Genomic DNA, 12,159 nt, shown 5'->3' on the forward strand with positions numbered 1-12,159 from the left:
CAGCAATGTGATATATGCAGTCCAGTGCAGTGAGGAATGCTCTGATCTATACATTGGAGAAACTAAACAACCACTCCACAGAAGAATGGCTCAGCACAGGAGAGCCACCTCCTCAGGACAAGACTCAGCTGTTCACCTCCACCTCAAAGAGAAAGGACACTCCTTTGAGGACAACAATGTTCACATTTTAGACAGAGAGGAAAGGTGGTTTGAAAGAGGAGTCAAGGAAGCATCTATGTTAAGCTGGAAAAACCTTCCCTTAACAGAGGTGGTAGCCTCAGACATCATCTTTCTACCACATACAATGCAGGGATGCCATCTATTCCCAGGAAGTTTGCACATACTCACAGCAAGAACAAAGGGCTGTCAACCAGCCCCCCTCCGGCAGTCTCACAGTCATTAGCCAGTCGTTAGACACACCTGGCCCAGTCAGCCATGGAAACCTTTAGTGCTATTAGCTGTGTCCCAATTCAGGGTCTGCATCCTTCGGAGGACGCAGCCTACGCGGTCTCAGGAGGCCGCGTCCTCCTGAGGATCCTCCGGAGGATCCTCCACCGTTGGTAAATGGGACGGTCTGGCCTTCAAAGCACTTCCTGATTGTGGCGCGACGTCATAAATTTTGCCCCGGGAAAAACAAAAGCAGCGACAGCGACACAACACGGACTAGACAACAAACGGGACAACAGTGTGGATTTAGACATTTGGAATATTTTAATATATTTATTTGTTGTTGGAGGAAGAGGAGCGGCGGCTCCAGCGGCAGCAAAACCGGTGACGGCTCATTTTCTTCAGGCTGGGAGAGCGCAGTGGGGAGGTGACGGTAAGCTGCTGTTTAACCATATTATTGATCATAATTAATATACCAGCTACTGAGCAAACGGTAGCCATATAACCAGTAGATAGACAAATATGATTAAATGTAATTTATATTTGATTCAATTGTTAGACTTGATACAGGGTCTGTTCGTAATTTTAATACTTTAAATTAAATAGCTAAATGTGTAAGAACCCTGCAAATAACCCCGAAACCACTGCTTTAATGTGTCATTAAGCATCAGGTCTGTCACTGCACCAGAGAATTACTGCTGGGTGGAGGAGAGTGGGGCTCCCTGCAGGACCAGCTGTCTGTCCTGGAGGAGGTGTACTGACCATCATCACCTTTGGAGGGTGAGGATACATATTTTATAGCTTTTCATATTTTAAGCTGCTTTGGAAGCCGCTCTGTGGAAGTTATTATTTTTATTTTTGCCCTTTTTAAAAACATCTTTAGTAACATGGCAGCCACCGATCGTCAGCTCTGCAAACCCTGATGGACGATGTGGTGGACAGAGGAGACAGGCACCCCCCTCCCCCAGATGATGTCCCACTCACAGCCAGAGGACTCCAAGGTCTTCACCGTGGCATCGTCCAGTCCAGCAGCACCAAGGACTCCTGCTCAGCCAAACATTTATATATATGTTCTTTGTGAATAGTATTTTCTGCTGATCTTTTATAAATAATAAACTGTACATTTTCATAAGGCCCACTGGTAAATAGTTAGAAATGTTCAAACTGTGTCTTTGTAAATATTGTACATAACAGAACAATAAATGATTTACTGAGAAGTTGTTCAAAAGTTTACTTAAATTATAAATAGGTAATGAAACACATAATGTAACAAGGTTAGAAGAGTTTAAGAACACAAAGACAAGAACAATTTAATACACAATTTAATAAGTAACATTTAAATAACACAGAACATAAAATCACTGCTGTCCAACATCCTCTGTATGAGCTGAGGTCTGTCCGCTCTTTCTCTCTCCTCTCTCTCTCCTCTCTCTCTCCCTCCCTCTCTCTCCCTCCCTCCCTCTCCTCTCTCTCTCTCTCCCTCTCTCCCTCCCTCTCATCTCCTCCCTCTCTCTCCAGTCTCATCACCCAGTCTGTTATCAATTGTCAGGTTTCTTCTGTTTCTCTCTGCTCCTCCTACAACAAAATGCCAACAGGCAGAATGACCGTTTGATATAACAACAATAATATTGCTCCTCACGTGAACTATACTTTATACTATACTACAGTAAACAGTCCAGAAACATTCAATCAAAGCGTTTAGTTTACAGCGCCTCGTATCAACAGGACGTCATGTTTGTAAATATAAAACTCATTTTTTTAATGCCGCTATCACTACTAGCATTTTAAAACTCTCGAACTACTGCTCTTTACTTACATTTAAATGTGAATTCGGCACTCCTGCCGCTGCCGCTCGCTTGGTCCGTCATTGTACTATTGGACAAAAAGTAGGCCCGCAAAGCATTGTGGGATATTTAAGGCCACGAAGGATGGTAGCGATGCATCCTCCAAATTCAGGCAAAAGGAGGACGCATTTGGAGGACGCATTTGAAGGACCCTTCGACTTTTGGCGAATTGGGACAGCCTTCGCGCAGCTTTGTGACGTAAGCGGCCTTAAAATGCGCACTCCGAAGGATGCACACCCTGAAATGAGACACAGCTTGTGTGTCCTCTTTGTTCCTGTCTCACTCTGTGTGTCCTCTTTGTTCCTGTTCCACTCTGTGTGTCCTCTTTGTTCCTGTCTCACTCTGTGTGTCCTCTTTGTTCCTGTCTCACTCTGTGTCTGCAGTTGTTCTCCTGGATTCACAGTTTTTTTCCATGTTATTTCTTTTGTTATTTGAGTTTCTCTTTTTTGGGTGTAAATTTATGAACTCACCTTTAAGTCTCCAATAAAACCAGTTTATTTCACAGACATTTTTTTTAAAGTAACAATTGTTTTATTTTAAACCCTGGCTCTGAAGGTGTTCATATAGATGCATAAAGGCCTGTTCAACAGCAGCCACTTCCAGTACTGAACCACTTTTCTCCACTTGGTGACACACCGGCTGAGAAACCATTGGCTCCATCTAGTGGGCCAAGTTGAAACTGCTATGTATTCAGATTGTTCAGCTCACTTGATCTGGTGCGAGTGCATGTGCTTCATTTTTAACATGTGCTCAGTTATCTTGTTTTATTGGTTATGTAGCGGCAATGTTCTAAACAGAAATAACAAAGCCACCTAGGCTGTGTGTGACAGGCTTTGTCTGACACGTGTCCATACTTGTTGCTGATTGAGAGAATCCAACAGGCGGCTCGGCTTCGTTCATTAGTTTAATTCAGTCTTTGTTCAGTTACATGGAAGTCCATTTCTTAAATCTTTATAACAAAAAATTATGTGGTTGAAACATACGGTCAAAATAAATGGTTACAAAACACGGTCAAAAAACTATTTGGCGTGACGACCACACAGCCTTCCAAAACCATCTAAATCCAAGTGCACCTGTGTGCTTACCTAAATAAATTTGGCTCCACCCAAGGACAGATGGAGCAGCCGCCCACTGGTAATTTAACATAAAGCCAATTTGCATCTAACTTAGGAAAATACTTATTCAAATTTATAAACCAAATTAAGGAAAAATACACAAAAATAAATTATCCCCATTATGGCATCTACACATCCGGCCCCTAATTATGGGGCTGTAAGACACATAATTATTTAACCCAAATGTTTTAACCATTTTAACAATAACTAAAGAGTTCATGCCATCAAGTACAAATAGAGTACAATATACAAAGTATAATATGAACATTATTATTCAGTCCAAAGTGCCTGTTTATGGGGCAGCGATCCGCCTACGCCCCTTAACTGGCATCACAGAGCAGGCAGAGCCTGCTCACAGGCCTTTCCAGAACACTGGATTTTGTCTTTACGCATACACTTCGCACCAGGCCCTTTGCATCCAGCCTAGTTTGTACCACTCTTCCTAAAAGCCAAGAACTGCGTGGGGCCTTTTCATCAAGGATCAGCACGACGTCTCCAGGCTTGAGGTTTTGCTTTTCCTGGTTCCATTTCTGGCGCTCTTGCAAACTAGGTAGGTACTCCCGCACCCACCTTTTCCAGAATAGATCAGAGAGATACTGAGTCTGCTTCCATCTCCTACGTGCATAACAGTCTTCTTTATTGAATAACCCAGGCGGCAGCAATGGCTGCTTCTTCAGTAGCAGCAAATGATTTGGGGTTAGTGCTTCAAGGTCATTTGGGTCGTCTGAAGATGCAGTGATAGGCCTGTCATTGATTATTGCTTCCACTTCACAAAGGAGAGTTTGCAGACACTCATCATCTATTGTCTGTTCGTGAAGCACTGACCTTAAGACCTTTTTAACCTGCCTCACTTGCCTCTCCCACACTCCACCATAGTGTGATCCAGCAGGTGGATTAAACAACCACTGAATTCCTCTTTTTGCAAGGACATCATGTATCTTTGTTTGGTTCACTACAACTGTCTTTCTCACTTCATCATCATCTTCAGATAGTTTAAAATCTCTGCAGCCATTTGGTTTCATTCCACATGGGCCTTTTAGGAACGAGGGTCCTTCTATCCAAGTTTTGTAGGCCAGAAACTTCTTTGCTGAAAGTCCACGTGAAGCACAATCTGCTGGGTTTTCACAGCTTTCCACATGATTCCACTGGTTGACACTTGTAGCTTCCCTGATAACCGCGACTCTGTTAGCAACAAATGTCTTCAGCCTCAGTGCATCATTTGCAATATATTTTAGCACAGCTGTGCTATCCGTCCAAAAAGCTGACGGCTGAAGATCCATCTGAAGCTCCTTTCTCAACACTTTATCCATGTTTACGGCTACCACAGCAGCTGCATCGTTCAACTGGAAGAGCATCCTTTGTCAGGTCCAGATCTCTCACTTCTTTAGCTCTGTTATCTTCAGGCACAGCTTTCAACAGCGCACGGCTATTGCTAGTCCACTTTGTGAGATGGAATCCACCTGAAGCACATAGCGCTGTTAGATCTTTCCTCAAAGCAATAGCATCCTTTTCACTACATGCTGCTTTAAGGCAGTCATCCACATAAAAGTTCTTTAAAACAGTGTCCACAGCTTCATTCTCAGAGTTGGGTCGGTTGTCTTGAGCTGTTCTCCGCAAAGCAAAATTTGCACAGCTAGCAGAAGAAGTGGCGCCAAACAAGTGAACCACCATCTTAAATTCAGCCATCTCCTGCGTCAGATCCCCTTCTGGCCACCACAGGAAGCGCAGAAAGTCTGTGTCCTCCTCTGGAACTCTGACTTGATGATACATGGCTTCAATGTCAGCCATCATTGCCACTTGCTCCTGTCTAAATCGGGTCAACACACCCACAAGTGTGTTAGTCAAGTCTGGGCCTTGAAGTAGCTCTTTATTCAGAGAAGTTCCTTGAAAACTAGCAGCACAGTCAAACACTACACGCAGCTTTTTCTTCTGTGGATGGTACACTCCATGATGTGGAATGTACCACACCTTTCCATCCTGTCGACTGAGCTGTGATTCAGGCACCTTGACTGCATAACCCTTTTTTAGCATGTCACTAATGCATTCTGTATACTCTATGTGGAATTCAGAATTTCTGCTCAACCTTTTCTTCAGAGTGAGTGCACGCTGGACTGCTGCATCACGATTGTTTGGCATCCTGAGTTCAGTCCTTTTTGCTGGAAGCTTGATATAATAATGACCATCCTTAAAGCTCACAGATTTAGACACAGAATTCATAAACATCTGGTCTTCCACAGACATTTCAGTCTCCTCTTTAAAGTGATGTTCAGGAACGTCAACCACATATTGCTGCTCAAGCAATTTTTCCACAGTACACACTGAGATGCGATTTACAGAGACGAGGTGCCGCTCACCCTCCTTCTGTGTTGTCAGTGGTCCGTTGACAGTCCATCCAAGAATTGTTTTTACAGCATATGGACCGTTGTTTCTGCTGTGTATCACCTCCCATGGTTCAAAGGCTTCAGTCACATCATTTCCAATGAGCAATCCCACATCTGCATTTATGAAGGGCAGTTTCACTTGCTTAAGGTAAGACCATCTTTCTATGTCCTTTTGTTGAGGAATGTTTTCCTTTCCCACAGGGATTCTTGGTTGTGTGAAAGCCTTTGGAAGATCAATATATGTTTTTTCTTCTAGTCCACAGACTTCTCTCATGATGCGTCCTTTTACCTGTTTGACTGACCCCATTGTGCTTAAGGTAAGCTCTGTCTCTTTGCCCTGCAAGTTTAATTGCTTTGCCAGCATGTCAGTGCAAAATGTGCCCGTGCTCCCAGGGTCCAAAAAGGCACACGTTTCCACAATCTTTGTTCCCTGTTTTGATTTTACATAAACTGGGAGTATGGACAAAATACAGCCATCTCCGGCCCCCTCAGAGGCTGTGGCAATTTGATTTAGGCTAACTAAGGCACTTGAGACTGCTTGGCCATTGAAATTGTTTTCTGTTTGACAGCCTGCATTTGCATGTTTTGAGATGTTTTCACTTTTATAAATATGTAGCAAATCAGGGTGCTTCTGTGAACATATCTGACATGTAGCTCTCCTTTTGCACTGTTGGCTTACATGCCCTTTAGCTAAGCAACCGAAACAAAGCCCAATCTTTCTCAGTATGTCCAGCTTCTCCTTATGAGGTTTTTCCAAGATGCTGTGGCATTCTACCATGGTGTGATTTCTTTTGCAGAAAAGGCATGGCGTGTTGAAGGCAGAACCACTCTGAGCACTGATGGTCTTAGACTTATCATTTATACATTCTTTAGCCAGAGTTACATTAGTGGCAAAACTGCTCCTTTTTCATCTATCTTTCTTTGTCTCCTTTTCCAACATGCTTAATTTTCTCGCCTTCATTTCTGCAGCAGCAGGACAACGCAGGTCTCCGAAGAGCGGATCATTGATGATTTTTGCTTCTCTGTTGACAAATGTGACAAGATCCATAAATTTGACTCTTCCTCTTTTTCTTTCCTTTAATTCAAAAGCCAAAGTTCTCCACTTTTCCCTTATTTTATATGGCAGTTTTGACACAATAACCCTCATGTTAGTTGGATTATCCAATTCATCCATATAGTCTACATCCTGTAAGGCATTAGAACAACTCACAAGAAAAAGAGAAAAGCTGTTGAGGGCTTTAGCATCTTCCTGTTTCATTTGTGGCCATTGAAAAAGCTTTTCTTTCAGGGCCGTTGCAATCTTTAAGGGGTCACCATAACAATCTTCCAGCAGCCGCATAGCTTCTCTGTAGCCACGATTTGGGGGCATGTGCTGACAGCTTTTCACCAAGTCATGAGGCTCACCTCTTTATCCTTAGGCACATACTGCAGGACAGCTTTATTGAATTCTTTGAACACTGCCAAGGTTGCATTAAGGTCTTTTAATTTCAACTTAATGTTCTCAAAGTTGCTGTCATCCACCATAAGCTCTTCAATGTCATTAGCCTTTGTAGTGAGCTTCCTAAGCTTTACCCTCCGTGCATTGATGTAGTGACTGAGTTTTTCATCCATACCCTTCTCCGTGAGCTTGCGCGCCCTCTTTTGGTCACCGCTGACAGCTGCAGCGACGTCTGAATTTTCCTCCATCGCTGCCGAGCGCTCCACATCACAGTCCACGTTTCCCACAGGAACCTCGAAGGTGCGATCTCCGAGAATCCAACAGGCGGCTCGGCTTCGTTCATTAGTTTAATTCAGTCTTTGTTCAGTTACATGGAAGTCCATTTCTTAAATCTTTATAACAAAAAATTATGTGGTTGAAACACACGGTCAAAATAAATGGTTACAAAACACGGTCAAAAAACTTTTTGGCGTGACGAACACACAGCCTTCCAAAACCATCTAAATCCAAGTGCACCTGTGTGCTTACCTAAATAAATTTGGCTCCACCCAAGGACAGATGGAGCAGCCGCCCACTGGTAATTTAACATAAATTTAACATTTGCATCTAACTTAATTATGCATGCCATGCTTTTTGTTTGCCATGCTTAGATTTAGCCTTGTTTTTGCCCTGTAGTGGCTTTTCCATGTTACGGCCCCTGAGTGGGCTGGATCTCGTCTGTGTCTGGGGCCTTTAACTTTGCTCCCAGCTCTGTCTCCTCCTCTCCCCTTGTTTCTCTCCCTATTCTCAGGTGTTCCTGATCACGGTGCCACCTGGCGGGGGCGTGGCCGGCTAGGTTTAAAAGCCAGTTTCCAGCACTGATGTCTCTCTCTGCTCAGCCCTGCCAGCCCTGCTCTGCATTGGTTGTGTTGGCCTGCTCGCCAGCGGCCACCTTTTCTTTTGTTTAGGCACTTGTTTGGGTTGTTTCATTTTGTTATACTTTATTTTATGTTAATAAATTGCACTTTGATTGGCATCCCTCCCATTTGGTGTTTTGTTTGTCCGCCTTCTGCGAGCCAGGCGTGACAAATGGGGGCTCGTCCGATTCTCTGATTGCCTGCTTGGGTCTCTGATTGTTGCAGTTTGTGGTCACCAGACAGAGTTAGGGTAAGTACTGGTCAGACATGCATGAGTCGGGAGTTCCCTGTTAGGTACAGGACACATTCTCCTTTGGGAGTGTGTCATTTTGTTTTGTTTGTTTGTTAGTGTTGCGGGGAGTGGTTAGTGTTGGTTGTTTCTGCAACCATCTCGGGGGCAGTCCAGGGGGTTTGTGTGCGGTGGTCTATTGGAGAGTGCCGTACCTCCCGCTGGGTTTGTGCTTAATCAACCCGCCACAGAACTGCATGAAGACTAGGGTCCAGCTGTAGCTAGACTGGTGGTTAGGCAGTTAGAGGGAATTTTCCTGTTTCCATGTTTGCCTGTATGTCTGTCCAGTACGAAGTTTACTCTGAGGTGAATTGGTGTGTTTAACATGGACTTGGCTGAGTTTTGTGAAGCGCCTAGCGCTGCGTTTTTAGAAACTTGTAAAAAGGATCAATTATTAGAGGTAGCAGGGCATTATAATATTGATCTGAGGGATGGGATGCTTAAGGATGAAATCAAAACATTTATTTTGTTGTCATTATTTGAAAGAGGTGTGCTGCAGAAAGAGCCGGGCGGTGCAGCGGCTGTGAAGCCGGCGCCGCCAGGGGCATCAGGGATGCGCATGGAGGCGCTCACATTTGAGCAGCAGAGAGAGATCCTTTCAGACCAGAAAGAGATACTTTCGATGCAGCTGGAATTGGAGCGGACTAAGCTCAGAATTTTGGACGGTCAGTCTAGGTTGTCCACCGCGGGGGCGGCAGACAGGTCTGGGTCTGTGCGTACTCATGAAGGCGGGGATATGACTGCTAATCTCCGTCTTGTTCCTAAGTTTAATGAGCGAGATCCTGACACGTTTTTCGCTCTGTTTGAACGTGTGTCTGAGGCCAGACAGTGGCCAGACGTTGAAAAAATTCTTCTGCTTCAATGCGTGCTTACGGGTAAGGCGCAGGAGGCGTACTCTGCTGTGTGCGCGCAGGAGGGTTTGACGTATGAAACGGTAAAGACTACGGTGTTAAAAGCATATCAGCTGACTGCAGAGGCTTATAGGCAGAGGTTTAGGCAGTGGGTTAAACGGGAGAAACAAACACATGTGGAGTTTGTGGGGGAATTAAAGTCCCATTTTCAGCGCTGGTGTTCGGCTGTGGGGGTTAATACCTTTGACGGGCTTAGTGAGCTTATTGTTTCAGAGCAATTTAAGAATACCTTACCAGGTCGTGTTGTTAATTATTTGAACGAGCGTGAGCCAGACGGTGTGTTCAAAGCTGCTCAGTTGCTGATGATTTTGTCTTGACACACCAAGGTGGCATCAATTTTGCTGGATTGCGTTCAGGGTCTGCGAATAAATCCGATGATTTTGTTGATGCGCACGTTGCGTCTGTTAAACGGGGCTCCTCTCGCAGGTCTGTTCAAATGGGGCGTCCTGTGAGATCTGGTAATGCAAATGTGTGCAATTACTGTCGCGGAGAAGGCCATTGGAAAGATCGATGCCCTCTGTTAAAAAGAGGTGGTGCGCCTTCCCTGGCACCAGCTATGCTGTGCGCTGTGCCGTGCGGTGAAGAGACAGTAATGCCAGAGTCCGGTGATAGCTCAGGCTTTGATCCGTTTATTACAAGCGCAAGGGTATCTCTAACCGGTAGTGATGAGGGCGTAAACATTAAAGTGCTTCGTGACACAGGAGCCAAGCACTCATTTATCATTGACTCTGTGTTGCCGTTCTCCAGTGATACACTAACTGGTGATTCCATTGTGATGCACGGCATGGAGCTTGGTTTTGTCCCGGTCCCTCGACATCATGTTGTTTTGGACTGTGATTTAGTCAAAGGTGTGTTTCCTGTGGGTGTGCGTCCTGCCTTGCCCTTAGGAGATGTGGCTATGATTTTGGGTAATGACATCTGTGGGAGTGCCGCGTGGGCGAGTGGTCCTCCGCCTCCCGTGGTTTCCTCGGAGCCTTTGCTACCTGAAGACGCTTGTGACAGCCAGATTTTTCCGGTTTGTGCTGTGACGCGCGCACAGAGTAAAAAGGAGGGCGATTTGGTGGAGTCACCCTCTGTTAAACCTGCAGTTGGGCCTGCGTTGTGGTCTAGTCTGCCTGTGGCCGTGTCCCGGGATGAGTGGGTTAAAGCGCAGAAAGCGGATCATACCTTGTCATCGTTGTGGGACCAGATGTTGTCAGCTGATCAAATTATGGATGCTGCGCAGGGTTACTTTGCACAGGATGATTTGTTAATGCGTAAATGGGTTCCGGTTGGCAGTGAAATAGTAGGCGACCCTGTGTTTCAGGTGGTGGTACCTGAAGTGTTTAGGACGAATGTATTGAAAGCTGCACATGATCAAAATGGTCATTTTGGGGTGCATAAAACATACATGCACATTCTAAAGCACTTTTTCTGGCCTCGTGTCAAAAAAGATGATACAGGACACAGTCTGTCCAGCCCTCGCGGTTGATACGTGCATTATTGCACAGGAGGGAGACGGGGTCTCGGACCCTGATGATGGTGTGTTGTCTGGCCGGTTGAAAAATTCTGAGTCACTTAAAAATCTTGATTTGCTGTTATCCCATTTGTCCATGTCACAACGTGCCGAATTGACTGAGATTATTAAAAAGTTTCCAGGGCTTTTTGGCGACGTGCCGTCCCGCACCAGTTGGATTGTGCACGACATTGATGTGGGAGAGGCGCAGCCCATTAAACAGCGGTTTTACCGCATGCCACCAGCGAAGCTAGAGTGTTTGAATACGGAGATTGAGTACATGTTGCAAAATAATGTTGCAGTTCCATCCTTCTCTAGTTGGGCTTCCCCTTGCATTCTGGTGCCAAAGGCTGATAAGACACTTCGTTTTTGTACGGATATGAGGAGGGTTAATTCTGTCACGAAAACTGACTCATTCCCTTTGCCTAGGATGGATGATTGTATAGATCGGGTTGGCTCAGCTAAATTTGTCTCAAAGTTTGATTTGCTTAAAGGTTATTGGCAGGTGCCGCTGTCACCGCGGGCCCAGGAGATCGCTTCTTTTGTCACTCCCTCTGTATTCATATACTGTGATGCCTTTTGGCTTAAAAAATGCTCCAGCGACGTTTCAGCGTCTGATGAATCGAGTTACAGCAGGGTTGGATGGATGTTCGGTCTACCTGGATGACGTGGTGGTGTTTAGTGACACGTGGCATTCTCATCTGCAGGGGATTAAAGCGTTGTTTGAGCGGCTGTCGGAGGCACAGTTAACAGTGAATTTGGCAAAGTGTGAATTTGCCCAAGCGACTGTGACGTTCCTTGGACACGTGGTTGGCCAGGGTAAGGTTGCACCTGTTGGCGCCAAGGTAGCGGCAGTGGCTGAATTTCCCCAGCCCACCACTAAAAAAGAACTTCAACGGTTTCTAGGTCTTGTGGGTTATTATAGGAGCTTCTGCAGAAATTTCTCGACGGTAGTATTCCCTCTGACAGAGCTGTTAAAAGCTCAAGTAAAATTTATCTGGTCGTCAGAGTGCCAACAAGCGTTTGAAAATGTTAAAACACTTCTGTGCTCTCGCCCTGTTCTAGCGGCCCCTCGGTGTGACAGGCCTTTTGAGCTCCAGGTGGACGCCAGCCAGGTTGGGGCTGGTGCCGTCCTGCTCCAGGGGGGTGACGATGGGGTAATGAGACCAGTATGCTTCTTCTCTAAAAAGTTTAATCGCTACCAGGGCAATTACTCTGTTATTGAAAAGGAGGCGCTTGCATTAGTCTGGGCGCTGCAGCACTTTGAAGTCTATGTGGGCAGTGTGGCGCCTCTAGTGGTCTACACCGATCACAACCCCCTGACTTTTCTGAAGAGTTTAAAATCTCCTAATCAGAGGTTGATTAGGTGGTCCCTATTCTTACAGGGCTACGATTTGGACATC

Source organism: Parambassis ranga, unplaced genomic scaffold, assembly GCF_900634625.1.
Source record: "Parambassis ranga unplaced genomic scaffold, fParRan2.1 scaffold_22_arrow_ctg1, whole genome shotgun sequence".
Lineage (NCBI taxonomy): Eukaryota > Metazoa > Chordata > Actinopteri > Ambassidae > Parambassis > Parambassis ranga.